At 53.8% G+C, this 27,887-nt stretch overlaps 1 protein-coding gene across 2 annotated transcripts in view; it reads left to right on the plus strand.

Moving 5' to 3' along the window:
* Window positions 1–2,261: 2,261 nt before the first annotated feature.
* LRFN2 (leucine rich repeat and fibronectin type III domain containing 2) overlaps window positions 2,262–27,887 on the plus strand; it is a 176,786-nt gene continuing 151,160 nt past the window's right edge. The window contains exon 1 of one of the 2 annotated variants that reach the window (XM_041724554.1): window positions 2,262–2,740. The gene's annotated coding sequence lies outside the window, so the exon portion shown is untranslated. Of the gene's footprint in view, window positions 2,741–6,497; window positions 6,521–27,887 lie in introns of those variants that run through there. The other variant, XM_041724636.1, reaches the window with a different exon arrangement.

Genomic DNA, 27,887 nt, shown 5'->3' on the forward strand with positions numbered 1-27,887 from the left:
AAGGGAACTCCTCTGAGGGGAAAGGACTGTTATATGGCTTGTTAATACAAAGCCATCGTGAGCATCCAAGCCACCTGACTCCTAGTCCCATGCTCAGTGGATAGGTGAGGCAGACATAATTCGAAAAAAAAAACAAACCAGACTTGTCCTCAGAATTACCCAAAGTGCAAGAAATGAACCATTCATTTAAATAAATTCCATGCATATGCATTAAAAAAAGACATGAAATTATCCAAATCCTGGCTCTTCATGAAATGTCCATTCCTTTCTCCGAACTGCAAAAAACTTTCTGATGAGGCATTGGGTTCACTTTGGAGCAGGGATTGGGGCATCTGTCCAGAATCCCTGGGTGCACTGGCCCGTCCTCCGTGCCATCCTAATGCTTTAGGGGTTTCCAAGAGCAGCTCCATCTTGCTCTGGTGCAGCTGGGTCCTATCCCTGCCACTAGATTTTGGTTTTCTCATGGGTGACTGTAGGGTAGAGAGGTAACCTAGCCCTCTGCCCCGTTCTCTTGGGGCAAGTCAGAGACTTGAGCCTGGGGAATAGTTCCTCCTTCCACTCCTAAACTCCCTCCCCGGAAGCCTCTACCTGTGGTGTGCAAAACCACAGGTAAGCAAGGGAGCAAACTCTGGCCATGCTCATCTCCCCCTCCTTGGTCTTTCCCCCTTCCTCCTCCCTTCCCCCTCTCCTTTCTACCCCCTATCTCCTTTTAAGCACCTCCTCCTTCCTCTCCTTCTCATTTCTCCTCTCCTCCTCTATCTCTACCCCCTGTGTCTGTCCTTCTCTTTTATTAAGCCAGCACACTCTGATATACCTTGACTTTCATCCTGGTCATGCCCTTCTCCCCACCCCCCCCTCCCTCCCCAGGCTTTCCAGAATCTCTGCCAGGAAAGGCCTGTTTTTCAGGGTCTGCAGTAGGCTGATCTGGCAGTTTCCTCGGACGCACGCATGGAGAGGGTGCCCCGAACGTGGGCCTCGGTGCCTGGGCTTCTGCCAATCTGTACCCACCTGTGTGCACAGACAGGTAGGAGGCAGGGTCTTGCATTACAGATTTATCCAGCTGAGCCAATCCTGGGCTGCAGAGACACATCCACATGCCACACGTGCCTCCCCGTGGGTATCTAGGACAGGTGCATGGAAGGTGTGAGCCACTAGGAGAGAAGAGCTGGATTGAGACATTTCCCCTGCCCCTGGATCTATAACCAGCTAGAGTACAGGCAGGAATCTCAAATTTTCATTTTTTTTTTTTTTTTCAGTGGGACAGGTGCATGCACCTCTTGGGAAGCCCAGTAAAGCAGAGCCCAGTCCAGCCTTGCCAGGCACTGGCTGTTGGTCCTAGTGGGGTGGGCAAAGACGATAACCAAAGCAAGACGAGAGCCTGGCCGGACCCAGCCCTTCCGCGCTAGGCCCGCGGTCGGCCTGGAGTGGGGAGCCCCTGGCGCGGGCCGCCGGCAGGTCGCTTCAGTCCGTTGGTCCTCAGCTCCCTCCCCCGTCAGACGGGGTTGCTGGGCGGATCCGACGAGGCCGGAGCTGCAGAGGTGCTGGGCGGACGGCGGGCGCCACGCACACCTCACGGGCCCCGCGGAGCTCACGGAAAGTCTAAGTCCGCGTGTGCGTGTTCCCGGCGCTCGTTTGTCCCGGGTCCCCCGCCAGGATGCGGGGCCCGCGGCTGGCGGGGCCCGGGGCGGGGCGGGCGCGAAGGTCCCAGCCCCCCCCCCCCCCCCCCCCGAGCCGGGCCCGCCGGCGGGGGTCGGTCCTGCAGGCTGCGGGCTGAGGGCTGCGCGGCGCGCCCCGCACGGGAGGCGGCAGCACCGGCAGCGGCAGCACCGGCAGCGGCAGCGGCAGCGGCAGCACCGGCAGCGGCGCGGTCCCGGCCCCCCGCCTCGCCTTGCGCAGGCTCCCGGGGCTCGCCCGGCCTCCCTGCCTCCCTCCGCCGCGGAGCCCGCTGGCCGGCTCCCAGCGGATCCCTCCGGGTTCGGCGGCGGTGTAGACCCACACCGCGGAAGGGGGTGCGCTGGGCGGCGGGCCCGGCGCCTGCAGCTCCGCCGGCCGCCACTGGGGGCTGCGGCGCCGGCGAGCTCGGCGGGGACCGGGCGCGCGGCCCGGGGCTCCCGGGCGCCGCCGTCCCCGCCGCCGGCCCCGCGCCGTCCCCGCTCCCGCCCGGGTCTGCGCGTGCGGTCGCCGCGCGCGTGTGTGTCGGGGGCGCGTGCGCGCGGGGGGCGGCCGCAGTCGCGGGGCGCGGGGGAGTGTGTTTGTGTGTGTGCGTGTGGGTGTGAGCGCCTGGCTCGCTCCCGCGGAGACACACGCGCGCACACGCGCACCCGCGCACCCGGCTGGCTCGTCGGAACTTGGAGACACCCCGCGGTCCAGATGCCCGAGGTGCCCGGGAGGGCCCGGGGTCCCGGATCTGGAGGATCCTGCCGGCGTCTTCCCGGGGGGATTATCTTTTTGTTGCTGTTGCTGTTGTTGTTGTTGTTTTAACCTGGAAGAGGAGAGAACAAGTTGTGCTTTTCCCTCCCTTCTCTTCGCCGAATGCCGTGGATACAACAGGATAAGCGGCTCAGGGCTCTCCCCGCGCGGACGTCCGAGGCCACCATCCTCCTGCGTTCGCCGGAGCCGGAGGGCTTAGCTCGAGCCGGTCTCGGGCGGGGAAGGATGCGCGGCCGAGCCGGGGAGCCCGGGCGCCCCGCGGAGCCGGCCTCGGAGCCTCCCAGCCGGGGGTAGATGCTGCCTCGCCCAGGTGAGTGGCCGCCGCCGCCGCCGCCGCGGCTCCGCGCCTGGGTGTTTGCGGGAGCTCGGCGCGGGGCTGAAAGCGCCCCGGGGGCGCGGGGAGCCCGGGAACTTCGCATCCCTTCCCTTCCCACTTGAGCACTCCCCCACCCAGGCACTCCGCCGGGCACTTTCTCTTTCGCCCATCCTTACCGCGGGAGGTTTCCTCCCCGTTCTCTCATCCCCCGGAGTGGGGGGTGAAACTCTGGCGAGGAGCGGGGACAGTGGGTCCGTGCGAGGCCGGCGAGCCGGAGGGGAGACGGCAGCCTCAGGTGTACCGCGACGTTGAAAGCAGCAGGAGAACTTTGCCGCCAGACCACTCTGTTGCATCTCCCCGTAGGAGAGGCCTGGCTCGAGCTGTCGCTGGGGGCTGGGTCGGACGCCAGGGCTCCCTGCGCTCCGTGGGCTGGGTGGGGTGGGGTAGAGCTGGGTTGGGTGCCGAGGGGTTGCTTCAGCGCTCGTGGAGGGAAGGCAGGCGTCGTTGCAGTTTGGGGAGGCAGGGGGGGGGCAGGCTTAGGGCCCTGTCCTGGCCTCAGGCAGAAGGCGGGGAGATCAGGGGGGTTGTGTGTGAGCAGCTAGGGGCATCAGAATGGCATGATGAAGCAATATGGAAACTGGCATTAACCAAGCCTGGTTGGTAGGTCTGTCTCCCACCCAGCCCTACCCGGGTTCTGAGGTTGGCCTGAGTGGGGAGGAAGGAGAGGGATGGACTGCTCTGTGCTCCTGCACAGACCCCAGGCAACGCCGGGAGGTGTCCTGCTCCTCTTCCCCTCACCCCAGTACAAAGGACACAGGCAGCAAGTTCAAGGGAGATCAAGCCCCCGAAAGCCAAAGCCTGAGAAAGAATGAGGAGTGAGCCTGAGCAGAGACTGCAGAGGGACAGAGCCAGGCTGATGGCAAGTGCACGCTGGGAATCACAGACACCACAGACAGACAGACAGATAGACATTTGGTGGGGAGAGGGAGCTGGAGTCCAAGGCAAGGCTGTAGATGCCGACCCCCTGCCTTCCCACAGTGTGTGTGTGTGTGTGTGTGTGTGTGTGTGTGTGTTTATGGGGGGGGGCGCGCTGTGGCTGCAATGGGCTGATTGGCCTTGTGGGGCTGGGGGAAGGCGCAGGCTGCTTCTGGAAACTGACCCCCGCGTTGGGGAGGAGTAAGGCTGGGGAGGGAACTGCCAGGCTCTGAGCTATGAAGTTCCAGGGAGCAGGCATGAGGTTCTGGGTGGGCTGTTGTTCATAGGGGGGATGGGTAGCCCTTTGGAACTAATGGTGGGAGGCTGAGGGAGGGCACTGTGCAGAGACTGGGAGTGTGGGTCCCGGGTCTTGAGGTCTTGGGGTTGTTCCCCGGGCTGGTTGCCACCCTTGGCTTCATAGAGTCACACACATGGTGGAACCCAGCCAGCTTGGGACTTGCGTGTGGGGTACTCTGGAGGCTGAAGAGGGTCAGGATTGCACAGGAAACCTCCTGAGGGCCTGTTCTTGGAGCTGTCAGCCTCCGAGGACCACACCGGCTGCCCGGCTGCCCGGCTGCCCGGCTGCCCGGGCCCTTCTGCTGATGCTGGGATGTCCTCTTTCCCTTCTGCCTTCCAGCAGGCTCTCTTCCAGCTTCTCACATGCGTCTGCTCAGACCCCCTGCCCAGCCCTCAATTTAGAGTTTCTGGTCGAATTCCTGTTCAGGAATATGGTTACTTATCTTCCTGCCCTCACCCTGGGGAATACAAACAGCAAACTTGGCATTTGGGTCTCAGCCTCTGGCGCTGCTTCTGCACGAGGTCGGCTCCCAGCTGCAGCTCCTGGCCGGTTGGACTGGACGGGGTGCCCGCCTGGCGGCTGCTGGGCCTCAAATTCCCTGCTTCTCTGAGGCACCAGTTTCTTGCCCAGGCCCAGACATCTGGGAAGCTGGGGAGTGTGGCCTCTGAAAGGGTGAGCTGGGAGCTTTCCGGAGGCTTGACTGAGGAGGGGTTGGATGGGGTGGGAAATGCAGATGAGGTAGGTGGTGCCACTGGGGAGATTTGGCAGCCTTTTGGCCACCCAAGCTCTGGTTTGGCTAGAGTGGAAATCCGCTTTCTTGGCTCAGCGGCAGCTCTGAAGTAAAACCAAGGATCCAGAGGTTCTGGGCCCCAAGTGTCAGGCTTGTCCAGTCTCTCCAGCCAGCAGGGTAGAGGAGGGCCTCTCCTCCCTTTGGAAAGGCCCTGGGCTAAGGTGGAGATGAGCCACCATTATTGGTATGGGGGGGGCGGGGCATTCTCTATCTGATGGGGGGTGGGCCGCCAGACTGAAAACAGAGATGAGGAGCAAAATACCCACCAGAGATAGCCAAGTGGAATTGGACCCCTGACAAAAGCAACAATTTGAGTGTTTTGTGATTTTTCTTGGGACACTATTGATGTTTTTAGGGCCCAACTCATTTGAAGGGTTAGAGTTGGTGTTTAATGGAACGGAACCTTTAACTAGAGGCCCTGGGTTCAAAGTCTGGCTCTGCCACAACTTCGTTAACTACTGGAGCCTCTGTGTTCTCCTTTGGTGAAAGAAAATAATAGTACCTTCCTCGCAGATGTGTTACAACCTCATATTTGTCCCTGTGCTCCCCAAGCCCCTGTTCAGATCTGGAGGAGGGTTTGGTTGGAGGGGAAATGGGCCCTCAGAGACATGAGGGTAATACCCCTAGCTTTCCCCAGCCAACTAGCAGCCAGGGGGGTTTGATGCCATCACCTATAAACTGATCATTGAAAGACTCTAGAACGCCCTCCAGAAAACTTCGGCAATTGATATTCGGAAGGCGAATTTTACCTCTGGGGCTGTGGCACCTGCTTCTCTCTCTTCCTTGTTTGCTGTGGATTTTTACAGTCATGCCCGTTTGCTCAGGAAGCACAGGCTCTGTGTTTTACAAGTGTCATCTGTCATCCTTCTCTACCCGAGGCTTGAGTGTGAAATATCTCCAAGAACCTGCCTGGCCCCTGCCTTCTCTTCTCTGCTTCTGCCTCTTGCTGTTCCAAGAATCACCTCACCAGGATAGTGTTGGGTCCAGACCCAGTGAGTGGGCACAGCTCTTGCTGGGGTCTGTACAGGGCCTATGATTTGACCTGGGTCCCACCCGCAGAGTTGGGGGTCACACCCAGGCGAGGAGAGAGGCTCAGACCCAGTATGTATTTAGCAGGGTCTGACTAATGAACCAACTAGATTAGGAGTGGAGAAGAAGCTCTAACTATAATGGGCATGCCTAAGGAAAGGTATTTTCAGGGAGCAAGCAGTCATATATGAAGATGGGGACCAAGGAGATTAGCCATGTCCAGACTACTCAGAGTCAAGGCTATCAGGAGGGCTCCTTGGAGGAGGTAAGGATTTCAGGAACAGCAAAAGCCCATAGAAGTCCATAGAAGGCAGATTTTGCTTTCTCTTATAGTCTTAGAGGTTACTGGGGATTCAGGAGGCTTCAGGAGTAGGGTACTGAACAAGCAGAATGAGTATTCTGAGAAATTCTGTCAGGACCAGATCCTTGAAACAATTTCTTGGTTGCTTATTATGTGCCAGGCACGATGCTAAGAGCTTCATATTATTATCTCATTGAATTCTCCCAATTCTAGGAATTTGCCACTATCGCTGCCTCTACCTTACAGAGGAGAACACTGAAGTTCAGAGAAGTTGGGACCTGCCAGGTCATTAATACATGACAAGAGTGGTCTCTTGACTCACATGTCTATCTGAATTCAAAACCCACGCTCTGAACTCTTCTGTGCTGCCTTTCCCCGCAGGTGAGGCACAGGGCACCATGGGCCCATACCTCTCCAAGTCCTGCTGGCCTCCGGGGGAGGCTGGCTTCAGAGCCACCATTGCAGACCCTGTGAGCCCAGCCTGCTCTGTGGGCCTCTCTGCCCACTCACTCCCACTTGTTTATAAGCTCCCCTGAAACAGGCAGCACCGTCCTTGTGGGTAGGACCGAAGATGGGACCTTAGAGTGAGCCAGACAGAGAGTCAGGGGACTCAACTCTGCTGTATGTGTGACTTGAGTGAGGAGCAGATCTCTTTACGCCCTGGGGCCTCATTTCCTTACTGATGAATTGGGATGTTAATGCTTATGACATGTGTGAATGTACTTCATACAGTGAATAATAGCTTTGGCACTCGGGTTGTATTTGTGACCCCTTCCTAATTGAGACCAAGTAACTAAAATGTTACATGTAATACTTCTTAGGGAATAGAAGGTGGGCTCTAGTGTATCAGTTTCATATGGGACTAGGGTTAACCAATCAAGCCACAGCCCAGCCAGGTGGGCACTGTGCTTTTTGGGAAAAGGGAGGGTACAGAACCTGCAGAAGGGCATGTGGTCCAGAAGGGATCAGTGGCAGGCAGCTAGGAAGGGACACATTGACAAACACATCGTTTACTTTTGTAATCCGCCAGCTATCAGTGTAGCTTTGGCATTGGATTAGACAGAAGGCATTTTCCTTAAGCTGATGTTTCCGGACCTTCTTTTTACTACTCCCCTCTCCGAGGAGCCTTCTGAGGCATTTTTTCCCCTAATTGCACCTCTGCATGCATTTTAATACCACAGGTATACTGTATACTGTATATGTGTTTATGCACTGCAGGTGTCTCTGAGCCTTATATACAAAAAGTAAATAAAATCTATTTCACCCCTCTCAAGAACAAATTTTTCCCCCTTGGGGGCGCTGTTGCCTCCGTTGAGAAATGCATGCTTCAGGGCTAACAGACCAGGATTAGAAAAAAAGTGTATTATAATGAGGCCAGGAGAATCCAGGAAGTGGTGAGGAAGGCAGATTCACTGTGACACGTCACTACCCAGGTGTGGCCCATGGGCCAGAAGCATCAGCCTCTCCAGGGAGCAGGCTAGCAATGCAAACCCCATCCCATCCCAGATCTCCTGAAGAGGCATCTTTATTTTATCAAAAGTGGAGGTGGGGGCTGGGTTGGAAAAAACTAGCCAAACCCAAGGCTAGTCTTTGAACAGAAGGCCAAAAGATGAGAAGTAAGAAGGCAAGGAGCAGAGACAGCCATGTGCTGGGTCAGTAGTTGTTAAGCCATCCAGACCAAATGCAGCAGGCAAGTTTAAGGAGCAACGTTGTCTCTATCTGTCGTGATCTATCATCTTTACTTTTTCTCGGGTGATTTCCGTGCATTGTATCTGCAGAATGTATAGACGGGGTGGAGGTCCTGGAGAAGAGACACAAGGCTATACGTGGCCTTGCTTCCAAGCAACAGAAGGCCAGGATGCCTTGGGTTTGAACAGATCTGTGCCTGCTTTCTTGAGTGCCCCTAAGGGCCAAGGCTAATGGGGACCAGGCCGGCCTGAGGGACAGACTGAGCCTGGAGAGACAAGGCTTAGGTCTTAAAACTGTGTCAAGCTGGATTAAGTAACTAAACTGAGCTCTTGTAATTTATCAATCTGCATAGGATTGTCTGCCGTAGACACTGGGAATCCTTGCAGCAGTCCTGTAGGTACGGGGCCACGCTGGGACATGAGAGGCTGCAAAAATCCCAAAGTTGGGCTCTTTAGAGTTCAATGTGTTTATTATCAGCATGTCCAGCATTAGTCTATCCGCCGGAAGGAGCTGAGCGCCAGTCAGTCTGCCCAGGTGCATCCAACAACATGAGAAGCAGGATGCTGGGTGTCCCTCTGCCTCCCTTCCTTTGGGTCATCTCTCCCAACCCATCCTTTGTTCTATCCCACTCTGCCCTAGGCCAGCACACAGTGGTCTTCCTTCTTGTCTGAACTCAGATCCCCAATATCACTTTGGTCCTCCCATCTCTCCTTCCCTAAGACTCACTGCCTATTCCCTCCTCCAAAGCTGGTGCTCACCTCACCTACCCCTCCCGATCTAGTGCCCTGTTAAGGCAGCTTTACTAGAATAAACTAGGGGAGGGCATTTATTTTGGTTCTCAAGTAAGTCTGTGGAGGGGATTTACTTTGGTCCCCCAAAGGAGTCTGAGTACCTAGTACAGCTGACCCTGGAACAACAGGGACTCCAACTGTACCAGCCTGTTTATACGCGGATTTTTTTTTTCAATAAATATGGTATAGTACTGTAAACGTATTTTCTCTTATGATTTTCTTAATAACGTTTTCCTTTCTCCAGCTTTACTGCAGGTATACAGCATATAATGCATGTAACATACAAATATATGTTCATCAGCCATGGATGTTATCAGGAAGGCTTCTGGTCAACAGTAGGCTATTTGTAATTGAGTTTTGGAGGTAGCCAAAAGCTATACATAGATTGCCAACAGTGTGGCGAGTGAGTGCCCTTAGCTTGCATGTTGTTCAAGGGTCAACTGAGGCTGTAAACGGGGTCTTGCTGTTACATGGCTCTCTCTGGTACTCAAAGTGAGTGACATATGGTCACTCAACCTGTAGGACTTGGAGGAGCTGGGGAAGTGAGCTCAGCTCAGGATCCAGCTTAGATCTCAGAGTCTGATGAAAGAGAGATGTAGGAGTGTCCAGAATGATGGCCGTGAGGGTAAAGGCATTGTTGACTCTCTGAGCTCCTGGAACCCCCTGGAAATTCCCAAACAAGGGCCATAAGATGAGGCCCTGCCCTTCTAAAAAGATATTGAAGATTGCAGGGTGGGCAAAGTTGCTACCTCGATTCAGTGTCCTCCCCCCCTTTCCCCCACACACATATAAAGGAGCCATCGTTACACCACATAGGTCCTGCTGGGGCAGAAAGGCAGGAGGGTGGATGGTGACTGGGGTCATGGGGTTAAAGGTTAGAGGTCCTCTTATAGCACAAACACCAGGGCTGGTCGTATCAGACTTCCCACTGCGCAGGGGAGCCTAGAATGAGTTTTCTCCATTCGGACCTGCCAGGATCTTGCCCAGTGACTTGGGCCGCCCATCTCCCTTTCTGTTCTTGCCTGTGTGATGAGGCCTGAGGCTCCTCTAGTCCCTTATGGTTTAGGTATTTGATCTTTTGATTTATAAGTCCCTGGATCTGCCCGAGTAAAGATACCTCTGCTGAGCCACCCAGGCTCTGGAAATGACTTGTCCTCCAGCTTCCTTCTCATGGGGAGCTCACAGATAGTGCTGACCTGATGTTTCCCTCTGCCCGCTGCCCTCTGCCTGCTGCCAACCTGCCCCAAATCCCGTAACTAGGTTACTGAGTTCAGTGCTGAATGCCAGGATGCCAGGGCTTCAGTGCGAACGCCAGTGCCTCCTTCCTCCCCTACTCTAGCACATGCATGTGTGCGCATGCGTGCACACACACACACACTCTCTCCTACATACTCACATGTGTACACACAACCACAAGCAGGCCTGCTTATATGCACACTTGCACATACACTCTCAAAACACTCATACATCTGCACACCTATGCATTCACACACATAAACGTGTGTGCACATACAATGCCATACTTATATATACATACGCATGTGCACACACAGACACACCTGCTGTGCACTCATTTACATACATACGTACCTGCACATGCACACATTCATACATGTTCACATTCCCGCACTCGTACCCATGTACAGACATGCACATGTATAGACACACATTAGCATGAGCTCCCTTTGTCTACTGCTGCCACTTCTCCATCAAAGACACGGACACAGGCCATCCAGTGTTAGCAGAGCAGTGGCTACTTGACAAAGAACATTTCTGTGCATGGTCTCCTGTAGTCCCTATGGGTCTCTGAGCTGGGCAGCACCTGGTTTTGCCCTCCTCCCTGTTTGGACAAGGAGTGAGGCTCAGAGGGGGAAGGCCACAGGGCTAGTCTCTCATCTCAGGATGAGAACTCAGACCTCAGATGCCATGCAACGTTTCACTGTCACAACAGAACTGCCACAGTGCACTCACATCCATCCCTGTGCCTGCTGCAGGACATCCCTGGGAAACAGAAGGCTCTGTCTATCCCTGAGTGAACTATGGAAAACGGGGTCCCAGGGATGCTTACATGGGGTGATGGAGCTGGCACTGGAGCACCCTGTCCTTTGCTGGGAACTGTGTGCATGTATGTGGCTGTTCACTGATCCGTCCTTCGCCTGTCAGTCAGCTCTTAGGAGCTTTGGTTCACACAAACCTCCAGCAATGGACAGTGGCGCCCCCCATCAGCCTCATGGGCACATCAGCCCCCATCTGCCTCCTTTCCACAGAGCTAGGAGAGGGGGCAGGAGAGGGTCCCAACTCGCTTGCTTTTGTGCTCCTGAGGCTGTAGGTTCTGGGCTTTGCTGCCTGCCCTGGGAATGAGGCTTCCTTTCACTTGTTCCAGCGTGCCCCTCCAGCCGCCTCCAGCCCTCAGGTGAACCTGGGAATTTAGCATCTGGTGACCAAGCCCATGCTCAGTCACCCAGCCCTCTCGTGTCTGGCTGGTCTGCAGTCCTCGCAGATTTCAGTGCAGTTCTGCAAGTAGCTACTGAACGCCTACTGTGTGCTGCCCAGCAGGCCGGGTGCCGCAAAGATGAATCATCTCTCCAGCTCGCATGCACACGCAGCCCCCTCACGTCCACCATCTGAATGATCCTCTTATGCTTTTTCCAGCCCTGCCTGTGACCTCCAGGACGCAGTAGAGATGGGGGGGGTGTTCAGTCTGGCTTCTTTCTCATGCCTTCCCTCACCTGCATTCCCATCACATGTGTGTGTGCACATGTGTGTGTCTGCATAGGACTCGGCTGAGGGTCACAGGTGATCTACACACCTGCAGACCATGATGATGGTGATGATGGTGGCGGGGTTGGGGGAGGGTGATGAAGACCACTTAAGGAATGTTCTTTGACACTGAAAAGAAAAGAAAAAAATGTTCTCTCGCACTGCTTTCCCAGACCCCTCCTCCGCCCCATGACCAAGCTGACATCTTACCATCTCACCCAAATGCAGACTAACTGGATGAAGAGATTTGGCAGTTGTGGTCCTGTGTAGGGGCAGCTGGCCTGAAAGGAACCATGTAATCTTCCTCCTGGCCTGCTTACCTGCGTCACAGGGGCTGAGCTGGCAAGAAGGGGAGGCGAGGAGAGGCCTGAGAATAGACATAAATCCTGGACCCTCTGTCTAGTCACGGCTTCTAAGCACATGACAGATGAGGGCCATCACGCTGGGGGGAGGACAGTTGCCCAGCCTTCCATGGGCAAGAATCTGGGCATTGACTGCTGGCAGGGAGGAGCACAGAAAGAGTTGCAAGTGGGCCAGGCAGGTTCCTGACACTTGAGAAGCCTTCTCCAATGGGGAAAGGCCTGCTCCTTGATCTGGGGCTGCTTGCATCAAAGAGGAGGAGGCTGGAGCAGATAAACATGGTGCCTTATGTTGGGACACTTAGCCACTACACCATGGGGACACAGCATCCTTTTTATGTAGGAGCATGTGTGCACTTGTCCCCCTCCCCCATCCATAGGGTTTATGCTATATCCTGTTTCCTGCTTGTGTGAACTCAAGCTGGCTCCTCTCTGTCCCTCGGTTTCCTCATCTGCAAAATAGGGGTAATAATAGTACCCACCACATAGGGTTGTTAGGAACGTTTAACAGATGACTATATGTAGAGTGTTTGGAGCAGTGCCCAGCACACAGTGCTGTAGAAGTAGATGTCATTATTCATAGTGGGTATAATAATGGCATTCTCCTAGGAGTGGAGAAGAACACTATAGACCAACTTAACTGATACTCTTTTCAAATGAGCGCCCCTTAAATATTATAGCAACTTGGGGAATTTCATAATACTCTCCGCATGATCCCATGGGACCCTCCTGGAAACCCTACTAGGCAGGCAGGACAGACATTACGATTATAGCCATTTCACATGAGGAGAAACTGAGGCACAGAGGTTACTAAAGTGGTTGCTGGTCCAGTTGGGGGTTTCCACTCTACTTCATGGACACACTGTGTTCAGCTGAGGGGTTAGGGGAATTTGGTGGGGGAAGGTTTGGGTGAAGATGGCTAGTGGGTTCAAAACTGGACCTCCCACCTGGTCCTTATTGGTGTTGGGATCAGATCACCAGGAAATGAGGCCCAGTGTGGGGTGAAGTTCACGTCATGTTCTATGGCGTGGAATGCTTAGACTGGGTCTACATAGCATGGCTCAGGGGAAAGCAGATAGTATACCTCAGGGGATGGGAGTTAGTGGCAGGGCCACAGGACATACTTATCTGGATCTTTTTGAGACTGTTATGAATGCCCTGGGATGGGATGGAGATGGGATCGGATGGGAGTCCTAAGGGGTTTGTGGAGCCTGGATTGGGAAAACTTCTGTCAGAAGGAGACCCTTCATTCAGCCTGGTCTATATGTGAAGAGAAAACCCGAGAGAGACACTTCCTCTGATGTGTTCATGATTCCTGTCCCACCAGCCTCTGATACCCATGCCCCACGGCCCACCCTGGTAGTAGGAAGAGGGAACCTCCTGGATCCTTTGGTCTGAAGGAGCTGGGAAAGCATCTGGGGCAGGAAAATGAGTCTTGAGCCCAGATACAGAAGAATGAATGAAGACTTCCAGCGGGGAGAAACCGGGCCCAGAGGGATGCTTGTGAAGTGGGGTTTCAGGAGCTCTTGGGAGGTTGATATATGGGAATAGTTGATGGGGTCAGTGTCTAGAGTGGGACATGGGATGATGGTAGGGAGTGGGTGCGTGACCATGAGGAGGGGATGGGAGTCAAGGAGGTAGTGAAGGCCAGCAGGGGGTGAGAGCCTCAGGAAGAGAGCGGGGGTTGGAAGCCAACTGGGGCCTGGGCCTCCGGGCTACTCCTGCTGCAAAACCTGACTGCCTAGAACCAAAGCCCCATCCCAAGCCCCCTCTCTCCAGGGAAGAAATCCAGGCCCCAACCTCATTTCTAGACCTATGTGATCCACTGGGTCCATAAATCATGTGCTATGTAAATATGGCACATAATTGGGAGGCGCTGCAGGTGTGGATGGTTCCAACCTGAGCAGGGAGAGAACAGTGGATCATGCGTTTCAGGGGAGGCTGGTGGGGCACTGGTGGCTGGCCCAGCTTTGTCTGGGAGGACTCTCAGGCCCGCCACCCTGCCACATGGCTGCTCTGTGGTTCTAGGCTGCTATTTACTGTATATTAGCTTTTAAATTACAGTACAACATTGATTCCCCGATCTTCAGACCCAGGCCTCTCTCGTGGTCCCTCTCTCGCTCCACCACTCTCTGCCTCTCTTCTTCTGTCTTGTGTCTTTCTGCACTTGGTTTTTATTTTTTATTTTTTTTTAAATATTTTATTTATTTATTCATGAGAGACACACAGAGAGAGGCAGAGACATAGGCAGAGGGAGAAGCAGGATCCCTGCGGGGAGCCTGATGTGGGACTCGATCCCAGGGCCCTGGGATCACGACCTAAGCCTAAGGCAGATGCTCAACCACTGAGCCACCCAGGTGTCCCCTCTCCACTTGGTTTTTAATGCAGGGTATTATCTTACATCATATTGTTACCTGCTAGTATTATGTTCATATTACCTTGTATTTACTAGAGCTTATACCGTATTCACCCCTGCCACATAGACACGGCACTTGATAGTTTTTAAAGCGTGGCTTGCAGCTCTATTTATCTGCTTTGGACCCCACAACAGCGAGGAAGTAGGGCAAGCAGATCTGTCTCTACCTCAAGGTGGGGAAACAGGCTAGTAGAACGACCAGGTCATGCTTGGATTGCATTATATGACATTATACCATCAGGATAATGGCTTCTGGGTATTGAATGTTTAGGATGGGCCTGGCATTGTTCTAATGTAAGCTTTATAGACTCGTTTTATCCCCCACATTGAATTCTGTGGGGTAGGTGCTGCTATTAGTTCATTTTATGGGTGAGGAAATGGAAGCCTGGGGAAGTCAAGTAGCTTGGCCAGGGTCAAGCAGATGAAAAGAAGGCGGAGCTCGGATTCCAGACCAAGTGCATGGCTCCTGAGCTTACACTCTTGCCTGCAATTCAGGTTGTCACATGCTGTGATCCTTGAGGTGGAGGGTGGGGACAGGGGTGAGGTGGCTTCTCCTTGTTACTAGAAGCGTTCGTGACCTCACACACCTTCAATTTCTGTAATCGTTTTGCTGCACCTGAGGGAAACACAGGGACCCTCGCGGCACCTGGAAATGCCCCCAGAGTGTGTATCTGTAATTTGGGTTGCCAGGCGAGGGCAGGAGGGCAGGAGGGCAGGAGGGTGGTGGAAGCCCCGGCTGGGTGGCTCACTGGCTGCCTGCCTTCTCCTTTTCTGTGTCCCTGGAAGCAGGCTGCCATCCTGACCTCCATGGGCCCTGATCAACTGCCTTTGTGCACTTACCCTCCTGCTTTGGGCTTCAGCTCCGATCACTGGCAAAGCTGCTTGGCGGCCAGGCCATCTCCACGCTGGACCTGGCTCTCAGGGGCACGGCAGGCCGGCAGGCATCGGAGGGGTTGCTGGTGGTGCCGGGGGGCCCTGCATGTTCAGCTGCGTCCAGCCCCATCCCTGACTGGGGGGCTGCTGCTGAGCATTTCCCTCTGCAGCCTGAGACTCCTGTGTGAGCAGAAGTTTAGAAGGTGTACAGGCTTTACTCTGGACTGTAGCCACAGGCCCTTCTTCTCCAGACTCCTCATAGTCCCAGCCTCCTGCCTCCATCCTGAGGGGATACTGCTGTGGCTTGCGTCTGGGTCACATGGCAAAGCTGGCCAAGGCTGGGAAGCTCAGTTCACTGTCCCCACTCTTTCTCATGGGGAAGAGGAGGCAGGCTTTCTAGGCCAAGCACAAGTGCCCTGTGCCATCTGCATCTACACGGCCCCTCGTAGGGGCAGGGAAGAGAGTGAGCAATGGAGCCTGAGCCTGAGGATGTCGCTGTGACCTGACTTCCTGGGAATAAGCTATCCCTGGGGGAGGGCGGCTTATTATTATTATTATTATTATTATTATTATTATTATTATCATCCTCGGGGGAGGGCTTGCCTGCACATCTGCCTTTCCGTGGGCCTGCTGTTTCAAAGCTGAGCTTTGGGTGCCGGGACCGCTTTGCCAGGTTTCACACCCTCTGCTCCTGCTAAGGGCCCTCTAGCAAAGGAAATGTCAAGTATAAGGTAAAGGGACCCTTCCCTTCCCTCCTCTGGGCTCAGAATCATCAACTCACACCCCATAGTGAACACAAACTGGGAACATCATTCAGAGGGGTGATGCATTTTTTTTCTTATTTATTGGTATAATTTATTGAGCACTTGTTACATGAGAAGAAGCCTAGCAGAGTGATTGAGGCCCAGGAGCCAGACAGCCTGGGTTCAAATTTCAGTGATTGCACCTGTGAGCTGTGTGACCTCGGGCAGGCCATCTCCCTCTGAGCCCAGTTTCCTCCTCCATGAAATGGAGCTTATACCAGCACCGAATCCTCAGGGTTGTGGCGGGTGTGAAATGAGTGAAGAGCTTCAAAGCGCTATGGTGTCTGGCCCAGGGGGTGTATTAGGTGTCCGCTGGTGCCGTGATCTACATGGTTTCTCTCCATTGGTTTCCTCACTACCTTTCCAAAGTAGGTATTACCACTCTTTTTGTGCGGATGTGGAAACTGAGGCTCAGAATGGCAACGGGGTTGTTTGCCCAGGACTGAGGAGATTTCCGGGATGCAAGACTTTCACTTCTAAATCTGGGGAAGTCCCAGACCTACTGGGATGAGTCTCAGGTCCAGAAGAAACTGCACGGCTGAGCCAGGATTTAAACCCAATTGTGTCTGATTCCCACTGCCCTAAACAACCACACTAGCCTCCCTTGGGGCCAGTGCTTCTCTTAGCTGTTCACATTTGCTGAACTCTGGCAGGTTTTGGAGGCAGTCTTCTATTTGATCCTCACCAAACCTTGTGAATTAGATAATCTTACCTGAAGTGTAGCAAAGAGGAAACAGACAGACACAGAGAGGTAAAGTGACTTGCTCAGGGTCACTCAGCCAGGAAGTGGCTGAGCCAGGATTCGAGCCTGGGCTATCTGGAGCCAGTGCCCTATGCTCCTGGCCACTCTGCTACCTCTCCCCTTGTATCTTTTCTTAGTTCCCTCCATGGTGCATGGTCTCGTTTCTTCATTCCAGTGGCCTGTGGAGTAGACAGAGTAGGTACTTTTGCCCTGTTTACGGGTCAGAACACAGAAGTTCAGAGAGGTCAAGTTACTTAGCTAACGTCACACAGCTTGTAAGTGACAAATGCAGGATGAGGTTTCATCAGAGGTTCTCAGCTGGCACTTCTTGTTGTGGTTTCCTTGTTCGATAAGTGGGAGGAGGCCCCCAGCCGAGCCGAGTCCTGTTCGGATTCCTAGAAAGCAAGAGATCTATGTCATCACTGGGTCCCCACATGCGGAGGGCTGGTTCTCATGCTCAGGCTCTGGGATGTCATTTGATGGCCTTGGCAGGTAGAGGAGGTGGCCTACCGCAGGGTGGACACACTGCCAGCCACATAGCTCCCTCCTCTTGCCGACTGGGGACTGAATGCATCACAGGTTGTGTTTTCCTGGAAGGGCAGCAAAAGCTCTATTAACCCCAGGCTTGTTTCTGAAGTAACTAAATAAAAGAATTGGGAAAGACAGTGACAAGAGTCTATAAATTCTGAATGATGTTCAGGAAAGTGGCCTGAGCCCTAGAGCCCATAAAACCCAGGCAGCCTGCGGGTTGGGGGTGATTTATGGGACCCTTTATCTGCCTTGGGGTCACCTGCCCATCAAGCTTCCTACTTGTGAGGTACTTTTGTTTTTAACTTCCAAGCTCTTTTCATAGTTCTGGGCATTTTGTGGTTGTCCTCGAGCCATACATAGGGATGAATTACTCCCCCATATAACAGATGGGGAAACTGAGGCATGGATGGATTGGTGAATAGCCTAGGTGTGCATAGTGACCCAGGTCCCTTGATTCTGTCCTGCTAAGTTCTTACTAACATTTATACTGATTAGCCCTTACTACCTGCCGGGAATCATTCTAAGCAGTATAAGCTTATTAACTCATTTAACCCTCACAACCACCCTAGGACACAGGACTATTGTCACTGGGGTTTCTCTATTGTAGTGAGGAAGCTGAAGCAGAGACCGTTTAAATAACTGGCTTAGAACCACACAGCTGGGGTGTCGCAGGGCCAGGACTTGGATCCACAACCTTTAGCATCATGCCCATTAGCAAAACATAAATGCAGAATGGCCTGTGAGGGTGAGGAGGGGCCTGTGCTGTCCCTGGTGGACCGGGCTGGCTGGCTGCCTCTGCCTGGGAGGTGGTGCTCTGTGCTCTGGGCAGTTTCAGTGCCATCAGACAAGAACATTCCTAAAGGAGCAGTGAGGGTGGGCAGGTGCTCCGAAGAGAGGTGGCAAAGTGCCATGGAGAAAGCCCCGGGCTGGGAGTCTGGAAGCCTGGATGCCTGGCCCCAGCTCTGCCACCTGCTGGCCATGGACCTGGGTGACTCCACTGTACCTTTTACCCCTTTGTCTCTGCCCTCCTCTGATCTGGACTGAGGTGGGACATCACATGGTTTTCGGGACCCTCTGGCAGTGGTGATGGCGGCAGCAGGAAGAACACAGAAGCTCAAATGCCAGACCTGGCTCTACACTCATTGTGGAAACCCAGAGCAGCAACCGGTGTCTGAACTACCAGCTTAACACCTGGGCTATTTAAAGTGTCTGGCACTACCTAGAACTTCGAGGTTCTATTCTTTTAGGAGGGGTCTGGGCTGGAGCCAGCTCCCTCCACATTGCCCTGCTGGAGATTGAAGGGAGAGATGGGCTTGGCCATTGATTACCTATGGTGCTGACACTGCTTCCCCATTGGGTGCTCATCCACAAGGGTGGGGTGAGGGGCTTTGCTGGGGGAGGAGGGGGTATAACATCCTCTTCTTCTGGCCAAAGTCTATGAAACCCCAGATCTATGGAGGAGAAAGCAGAGGGACCTCTCCTGGTTCCTTTCCTTCTTTTTGACCTTCTTTGGCACGCTGCCAGCCTGGCATGCCTCCATTCCATTCACTTGCAGATGACAGGTGTTTCCTGAGCACCTGGTATTGGGCAGGTGCTGGGTTACATGCGTCAGCTAGACCTGGTCCTTACCCTCAGGGTGCTCCCTGTCTGTCAGGGGAGGCCGAGAGATAAACAGGCAATTATAGTACACTGTAACAGAGCTCCACTAGAAGTGAGGAACCAGGGGAGCTTCCAGGAAGAGGTGATTCTGTTCTACTCCACTGCCTTTCACTAAATGGCCACAATATCCTCCTGAAGGCCCTGCCTCCCCAGGCTCCCCTAGCCCACCCTAGACAGTGAGCATGCCTTGCTGAAGACTTATTGCCCTCAGGATAAAATCCTAACTTGTTAGATGCCCCTCAAGGTGCTGGTCCCATCAGCTTTCCCTGGTCTGTGCCCACCACCCCAGCTCCCTACTGGACTTCCAGAGTTCCCAGAGCGCATCATGCTCTTTCCCACTTTTGAGCTTTTGGATTCACTGGGTCTCCTGCTGGAACACCATTTCCCCACACCTGGCTTGGTTGGATCCTTCTCTCACTTTGGGTATCTGCTGAAATATTGCTCCCAGAGGATGGTCTGATCCACTCCCCGCCCCAGGCTAAAGCTGGTTCCTTACTGCTTTCATTCAGAATGGTCCCCCCCCCCCATATATTTTTCCCCACTTGGCATTTGCTTGTTTGTTTATTGCTTCTCTCTTGCAGCCTGTGAAAAACGTGAGAGCCACAGACTCGTGCTTAGACCGCCAGCCTGCAGGTCCTACTGCAGGGCTCACCAGCTGTACAACCCTGGGGAAGTCACTTCCCCTCTCTGTGTCCCAGTTTCTCCATGTGTAGATGGAGGTGGTCTTTACCTCACAGAGGTGTTGTTCTGGTTTAATGAATTAATATATGTAAAGCCCTTAGAACAGTGTCTGGCACGTGGCAAGTGCTCAATAAATATTAGCTATCATCATTATTTCTATATCCAGTGCCCAACTCAATGAATATTTAATGATTAGATGAGACACCTGGGCTGAATCTTCAAGGGAGTAGGTTGGGGCTGCTTAAAGAGAAAACTGGTGATGTCGGTCACCTGACTCCCATCCTTGAAGCTTCTCAGCAGCCCCTCAAGCAGATGCCTTAGTCTTCCCTTTACCTGCTCTGTAGGGGGAGGTCAGGCTTCCCGACTCAACGCCCTGGCCACCGCACTGTTCCCATCCTCATGTTCATTTGTCCTCCTGCAGGTGGATGCAGGTGGATGTGGATCCCAGAGCTGCCTTTGGATGGCAGGGCTCTCATAAAGTGACCCGCGTCCTTCCCACTGTAGCATGCTGTATGCCACCCAGTGTAGCTGGGTGCCCCAACCTGGCTCTGCTCCTTACTGGCTGTGTGATCTTGGGCAGGTCATTTGACCTCCCAGTGCCTCAGTGTCCTTCTCTATAAAATGGGGTGAAAACTCAACAAATAGTCCAGAGCCCCCAGCCATGGTCACGGGTGTAGATTGGCTATCTGGGTTCAGAGGATACAACAGGCTTTATTTACCACCATGTTTCTTACTGTTAGGGAAGGATTCGGGACAGAATAGGATATAAAGCATCTGCATTTTCATCTTGTGTGGGGCCCTGCAGCTGCCCATGTGAACAACTTTTTTTTTTTTTTTTTTTTTTTTTTTACCCCACACCTACATGGGGCCTGTCAGCTGCTCTGGCTACGAGTTGAGATACAGGTGAGTCTCTGTGCTACAGAGAAGCTGCAGCCTCAGTTGCCCACCATCTGTATACCATCTTGGAGCTCCAAGATCTGCCTGCTGGCTCATAGTCCCCTGGTCCCATGGATCGGGGGCTTCACAGTACACAACAGACACCGCAGAGTGGGTCCTTACCTGTGCTGTGGAAGGACAGCCCAAGCTGTTTTCCCAGGGAGGCCTAGGCCAGGCCAGACTGCTGGCAAGCCTCTGCTCTATCTGCACCTGACACTTCTTGTAGGGACACAAGGGGACAGTCAGGAGACTGCTGTCAACGACCAAGGTAAGAACTGGATTTATAAAAGAGAGAGGAGAGAGGGAAAATAGCAGAGCACCTGGCAACAGTGAATCTTGTTTCACATTGTGGGGGTAAACTGATCAGCTGGCAGCTGGCAGACTGGTTAGTCTGGGCATCTCTGTTCCCGAGCAGGCTGCCTGGGGCACTGAAGAACACAATGGCAATTGTTAGGGATTTTCCAGAAGAACCCCAGGATTTCACCTGGGGTGGGAGCAGAGTCTTTGGGGGATGCGTGCCAGTGCTCCCTCACCAGCACCTCCACCATAGCCAGGCCAGGCTGCACTCCCGCGCCCCCCCGCCCCCCGCCGCCATGGGCCACTATAGGATTAAATGGGTCAAGGCACCAAAGGCCTCAAAACAATAAATAATCAGTGCTCACATGGAAATAAGTGCATGGTATGTGTTTAGTAAGTTCCATCTCTTTCTCTCTCTGGTTTCCATCTCTTTGGCCTCTCTAGCTGCTGTTGCCTGATGTCCCACATCTCTTTTGGAACTGAGATCAGGAGGGGAGAGGAGGAAGATGGGGACCCAGAGAGGATGCCAAGAACCCAGACAGCTTTGGAGCAGTTGGTTTTAAGCAATAAAGTGGTCAGGTTCTTCCCCTGGAGCCCTTTAGGACCTAGAATTGGGGAGAATTTCTTTTGTCTCCTTTTGGCCAAGGCAGCCTCAATCAGCAGCTCCCATAATTTCATGCCATTGGCCAACGCAGGCTGTGTCCATCATTTTGTTTTTCCTCTCAGCATGGAGGATAACTAGAAGTCTGGAACCCAGAGAAAGAGTGTCCTGCTCTCTTCTCGCTGGGACATGGGGAAGAGGACCCTGGTGGCAGGACGCTGTTCTATTCCTGAATGTTTTACTTCTGTACTTCCTTTTCTCTAGAAAGTCAGGTGGGCTAAGGGCTGGGGTCTCAGAGGCTGACTGGGGAGCCTGGCTGTCCTAGGGACTTGTAGTATGACATTGATCAAGAGGAGACCCTCTTCTGTTTCCTCATCCTTAAAGCTGGAAGCTTTAAGGAGATGGGCCTACTTCTTTCTACTCTAAGCATACTCTTCATGTTTCTCTTTAAAGCCACTCTCAAAGGTCATTATCCCAAGGTTTGGCTGGAATATAAGTGTTAGGGGGTCCACCCTTCAGGTGGCCCTGGCTGTTACACATCCAGTCTTGGGGCAGGAAGGAAAGGAAGATGAAGATTCCTTTCCTTCATTGCTTCCTTTCACTATGGGTTGGGAGCTTTTCTTAGAGATGTGGGAAAGCTAGAGACTCCAGATCCATCTTGAGGCTTTCACTTGAACAGACAGATGCCATGATGATGTGTTTCTGAGTCCGTGTCTCAAATGGTTAGCACTTTGATGGTGGGGTGCTTGTTTCCATTATTGCACATAGCACCTGGCGTGGCCACACACCTGGAGGGGGTGTTTTACGAAGACTCATGCTTCTGTGATGGTGAGGGCTGCAGTAATGGGAACAAAGGTAGTGGAGGAGGTCAGGAGGATTGTGGGATGGACATTATGATTGCAGGGATGATGGAGATGGTTGCTGAGGTCATGGGATAGGGAAAGGCTGGAGAGATGACGTGGGGCATTAGAGGCAGTTAAGAAGTATTTTTGCTAGGAGTAGTGGAAAAACTCATTGAAATATTGTAATTTAAGGGAAAGGGGACCAGATTTATGTTTTGAAAAGCTCACTGCGGGCAGCCGGGTGGCTCAGCGGTTTAGCGCTGCCTTCAGTCCAGGGCCTGATCCTGGAGACTGGAGATCAAGTCCCACTTCAGGCTGCCTGCATGAAGCCTACTTCTCCCTCTGCCTGTGTCTCTGCCTCTCTCTCTCTCTCTCTCTCTCTCTGTGTGTGTGTGTGTGTGTGTGTGTGTGTGTGTGTCATGAATAAATAAATAAAATCTTAAAAGAAAAGAAAAGCTCACTGTAATTGCATGGTGGAAAGTTGCTTGAAGGGATGGTGGGGGTGAGTGATGCAGACCAGTGAGGAGACCATGGGAATAGTTCAGGAGAGACAGAATGGTGGCTGGGACTGGGGTGGTAAAGGTGGGATACAGAGAAGTGGGCAGATGCTGGAGCTGCATAAATGGTGGAATCAACAGGGCGTGGTGATAGTTACACGATACCTGGATCAGATTGGAGGCACAGTGAGTGGGAAGGTCGCATCAGTGATACAACTTAGGTGTCTGGCTTGGGCAACTGGATAGATCATAGATTAATAAGCTCCATGGGGCCAGAAGCTTGTCTTGTCTGCCTAAATCCCCAGGTCCCCAGGCAGCAGCTCACAGAAGGTAGGTCCTCAGTAAATGTTCGTTGCATGACTATTGCTGTTGCCTCTTGGTCATGAGCATGATGGAAAGCATATATTGTGTGTCCTCAGCTGGACACCAGGCACTCTTGGAGCTGGCTCACAGGACGGTTGATGGCCATGGGGCTGGACCTAAGAGTCAGATAAACCTGAATTTGGATCCTTCCTTTACTGGCTGTGTGATTTGGGAAAGTTACTTAACCTCCCTGAGCCTCAATATATTCACCTAACAAATGGGGACAAAAAAGAGGTCTTACCTCACAGATTACGCTGATGAAATGAGGTCCTATAATAAGATACATTGTACAGTGCCGAGCCCAGCTCCTGGACTGTGATTGCCAAGTGTGATGGTGGTCATTTAATAAAATTACTCACCTGAATCTCGTATCCAGCACCTTGCTGGACACAGTGTAGGGTGACGGGGAGGAGGTGAGTGAGGGCAAGGGAGCCGTTGAGGTCAGGACTGGACATACCATGGGAGACTGGTGCTCTATCTGCAGCCATCCTATTGCTTCCACTCTGATTTCTATTCTTGTTTCTTGGCAGTCCAGGAGATGAGACTGTGACATGGCCTCCGGGGTTCATGGCAGGCTCTCAGTGCTGACAGGGAAAGCAGACCGTCTGGGGACTCAGCTGCTTCCCTATCTACCTCTGCCTTGGCTTAATCCCAGCTTAGTCACAAAGAAGTGTATTTTAAAAATAGCAACAGGTGCTGTTCATCCAGATGGAACCCCTTAAAAACCACTGCTCCCTAATGGTCTTTGCACCATGATAAATGACTACAGATTGACAGGGAGCCCCTGGCAGCTGCTGATCCCTGCACCTTTCTTCCCTTTGATAAGAAAGCAAGGACTCAGCAAGCCTGAGGACCCTCGAGGGCCCCCCAGAGGAGGAGGCAGTAGGAATTCACGGGCCCCATGGCTGACCCTGCTGCTGTCTTCTTTGTGTGTCTGGGCTAGGGGGAGAGGGAGATAGAATCACAGACCCTGAGCCATTGATGGGATGCCGAGCAGTAGACATTCCAAGAGCAGGAGAGAGAGAGGCCCCATCTGCACCAGGGTCATCTGTGGGTACTGTGCAGATGTCAGGGAGGGGTCTCTACAGAGTCAACCCTTGGGGAGAGACAGGTGGGGCCAAGAGCGAGTTGGTGGGCGGGTCATCAGTACTTGGTCAAAATCTAGACTTAGGCTACAGGGAGACACCCATATGGTACACACTCCTCCACATACAGAGACCTGTGTACCAACCCTCACACCCTCCGTGGTGAGCCCCTCCGAGACTCATCTGCAGTCCCTTGATGGATGCAGCCAGGGGCAAGCTCCACCTTGGGCCTGCTGGGGTATATGTGTGTGTGTTGCATGTGTGCGGGAGCCTTTGCATGTACAATGGAGGCTTAATGTCAGTTCCTAGAAAAGTCTTTACTTCTAAGAGGTGACAGAGGCAGATTAGACTTTTTTCCAGAGCTTTCTGGAAAGGCCAGTGTGTCATCCTTTCTGCTTGATGCAGTGGCTGAGGTCCTTCAAGCCTCAGAGGCAGTAGAGGGAAACTCCAGCAAGCTCTGCCCCTGGCGGGAACCACAGGGTCCTGGTGGAATAACACCCTCTCCGGGTGGACCCTGTGATGACCCTGGGGGCCGTCAAATTGGAAGCCATGCCTCTTCTCCTCTTCCTCTGCACCTAAATGAGCTGCGCCTGAACTCTACCTTCCCCTAATCTCTACCTCCAGGAAGTCCTCTTGATTGCTCCAGCCCAGTCCAGCCTTGCCTCCAGCTCCCACCTCATTCCTCATCTGTGCTTCTTACCTGTCTCTCATCATATGTTCAATTTTAAATGATTTTCTCCTACTTCTTTGTCATCATGCCCAAGCTGGGCTATCCTCTCCCAGTGGGCAAGTTCTGGGCTCCTTAGCCTCTGCTCTGTTCATTCATTCATTCATTCATTCATTCATTCATTCACTCTCATTCTTCAAATACTTCTTGAACTTCCTGTCTGATAGGTAGGTACCAGACACTGGACTGGGCCCTGGGGCTATGGAGGTAACCAAGACTCAGGTTTCCTGCCTAGGGGCTCCTTGACTCCAGCAGGTGGAGAGGAGACACCCCAGACTCCCTGCAACCCGAATTAGAGAATGGAGGTGTGGAGGAGGCCTGCTCCGGGAGAAGGGTTTACTATAATCTGGGAAAAGTGAGCAGTTGGGGTGGCCCCCCCAGGCCTGCTGCAGCCCGCCCCTTACTCCGGCCGCTTGGCCTGGCCCAGCTTGTCCTCACTGGCATTGAATTCCCTGTCCATCCTGACTCTCCTGCCCGGGTTAAATGTGGGGCAGGCCAGGGCTCTGGTTTTCCTCATATCTAAAAGGGCTGTGCATCCTTTGCCCTCATTTCAGCTCTTCCATACCGATCAGCCTCCTGCAAACCCTCCAGCTCTGGTGCCTCCCCCAGAAAGTGCAAGAAGAGACTAAGCCATGAATCCAGGCCCTCCCTGGACCCCCTGAGCTGGCAGTGCCTTTGGGAGCCAGCCCCCACCAGTGAGAAGGCACGGCTGTGTAGCCCACCTGCACCCCACCACCACCAATGTGCCAGCCCCTTGGGCCTGGGCAGCAGCGCGAGCAGTGCTCATAGGGAGTTTTTAGGAGACATGGAAGCTTTTCCCAGGTCTGCTCCAAGCCAGCCATTGGGCTGCCCTCTCGGGCCTCAGTTTCCCCATCTACAAAATGAGGGTTGCTGCAGAAGCTCCCAGGGCCCCTCCAGCCCTGAGTCTGTGAGGGAAGGCCTGGATTCAGGCCAGCTCTCCTGCAGCCCACACAATGCCCTCCTTTCCTTCCGGTTCCCTGGAAGGCAGAGGAGGAGTTCCAGTGACTGCAGAGGGCATCAGAGGGGCCTGGGGCTCCTCCCAGCTGTGCTTTTCTTGGGACCCAAGCTTCTGGCACCGCTTCCTGGCCCTGGGGGACTGTATGTCCTGAGATCCCGTTGAATGTGTCTCCCTGATGAACACACTCTGCCAATGACACCGGGTGGGGGGCAGCTCTGCCCCGAGGCAGCCGTTGGTGCAGAACATCCCTTAGCTCGGACAGCCACTCACTCCACCCAGGTCCTCAATCACGTTACAGAAAAGGAGGGAGCACACATCAGTCAGGGTCGGGTGGATTTGGGGGTTGCTCCGGATCATCTAGGTTGTGGTTTTCAAGCTTTATGGACTGGAATGCACAGTAAGAAACGTATTTTGTATCACATCCAGTTATGTACACTTGATGCATACAAATACTCAACATGTGTGTAATGGAAACAAAGTGTTCTAAACCAGCCTTCTTACTAAGTACATGCCCTGTTCTAGCCTCTCCTATTCTCTTCTCGTCTGCTAAGCATGCTGGTTGTGACCTACTGCATTGATTGCATGACCCACCAATGGCCCGTGGACTACAGTTTGATAAACACTGATCTAGAGTGATCGCACAGATCTGGCGTGATGGGTGTCGGGAGCGCCTGTCTGTTCTAATGCACGTTAGTGCGATCAGCTTTCCTCCCCGAGTGTCTTCAGGCTGGCTGATCCAGACAGCGCACCCTGTGCTTGGCAGCGTGCCTCCATTGCAGCCCCTTTGCGCTCGGGAGTCCCGCACCCCTCCTCCTGCCCTCTCTGCCCCCCGGTACTTGTTGGTGCTCTTCAGGTAGCTCTGCAATGGTCCCTGGCCTCACAGGAACTGCCCCACCAGCGATGGTGTGTCTCCTGCCTCGCGGCATCCTGGCCAGCTCCCAGGAAGAGCCTGAAGCACGTGACCTCTGAAAGGGTGGGGGGCAGGGGCCCCTGCTGCTGGCTGCAGTGTAGTCCGGGTCAGAGAGGGCCACCCGGACTGGATTCCATTCAGCCCACAAACACTTATTAAGCACCTCCCGTGTTTCTCACGCTAGAGAACATCCAGGCCATGGGAAGGAATATTCTCTCACCGAGTGTGGACTGAGCTTACTCTGAGCCCTGGGCCCAGGGCTGGCACAGGACAATGCAGGGATGGAGACACCACCCTGCTGTCTGAGAGCTGGCGATCTGGCGGGAGGGGGTGCGTGTGCACAGATGGAGAAGACTGTCCTTGGCGTGGGAAGGGCCGAGTCAGGACTGCGCCCCGGGAAATGGAGGAGGGAAGGAGACTAGCCTGTGTGTATCAGCTGCTCCCACATGAGTGGGACTTGGGAGCATAGCAGAGAGGGAGAAACAAGGAGGATTTGTGAACAGGACCCCGGGAGCCTGGCCGGCATGGGGAGGTAGGGGGTCTGCGGGGTCCCAGGGGCGGAGCCAGTGATGCTCACTTTGGGAAGGTGCTGGGGGCTGGGGTGGAGTTGGCAGCAAGGGGAAGACAGATCTGGGGGAGGGGCAGGCTCGAGTCCCAGCCCACCAGGGCCCTCTCGGATCCTTGCCCCCTCTTGGATCTTGGAGGCTGGTACCTCCCTGGGTCAAAAGTCTAGGTATTATAGCAGGGGCTAAGTCCTACCTCCACACCCCACCCCTAAAACACTTCCCTCCCCCCTTCCTCCACTTTACCCCAGGCCTGGCCAGGCAGGGACAGGCTCCTCACCCCAACCCCCCTCCCCTTTGTGCTCCAGCCTGGGGTGGTCCCAGCCAGGCCAAGAATTTCGAAGGTGATGGGCTGTTGCCCGCGCAGCCCCTGTCTGCTCTAGTCAGGGTTTACAGTGGCGGGAGTCATAAACTAAATTCGAGTAACGGCTCAAACAGTGGCATCGGGCAATAGACTGAGCGCTGGAGGCGCCGTAATGGGTTTACTTAGGAGCCCTGATTTACAGCGTCATCAGGAAGCCTCCCAGCCCTGCTCTCGCAGGAGGAACGTTTAGAGGCTGATCCCTCCCCGGCTGCCTGCCCACTCCCATTCTACACTTGACAAATGCAGGAGACACGGAGCAGCGCTCTCTCACCCCCACCCA

The sequence above is a fragment of the Vulpes lagopus genome, chromosome 1, assembly GCF_018345385.1.
Source record: "Vulpes lagopus strain Blue_001 chromosome 1, ASM1834538v1, whole genome shotgun sequence".
Classification (NCBI taxonomy): domain Eukaryota; kingdom Metazoa; phylum Chordata; class Mammalia; order Carnivora; family Canidae; genus Vulpes; species Vulpes lagopus.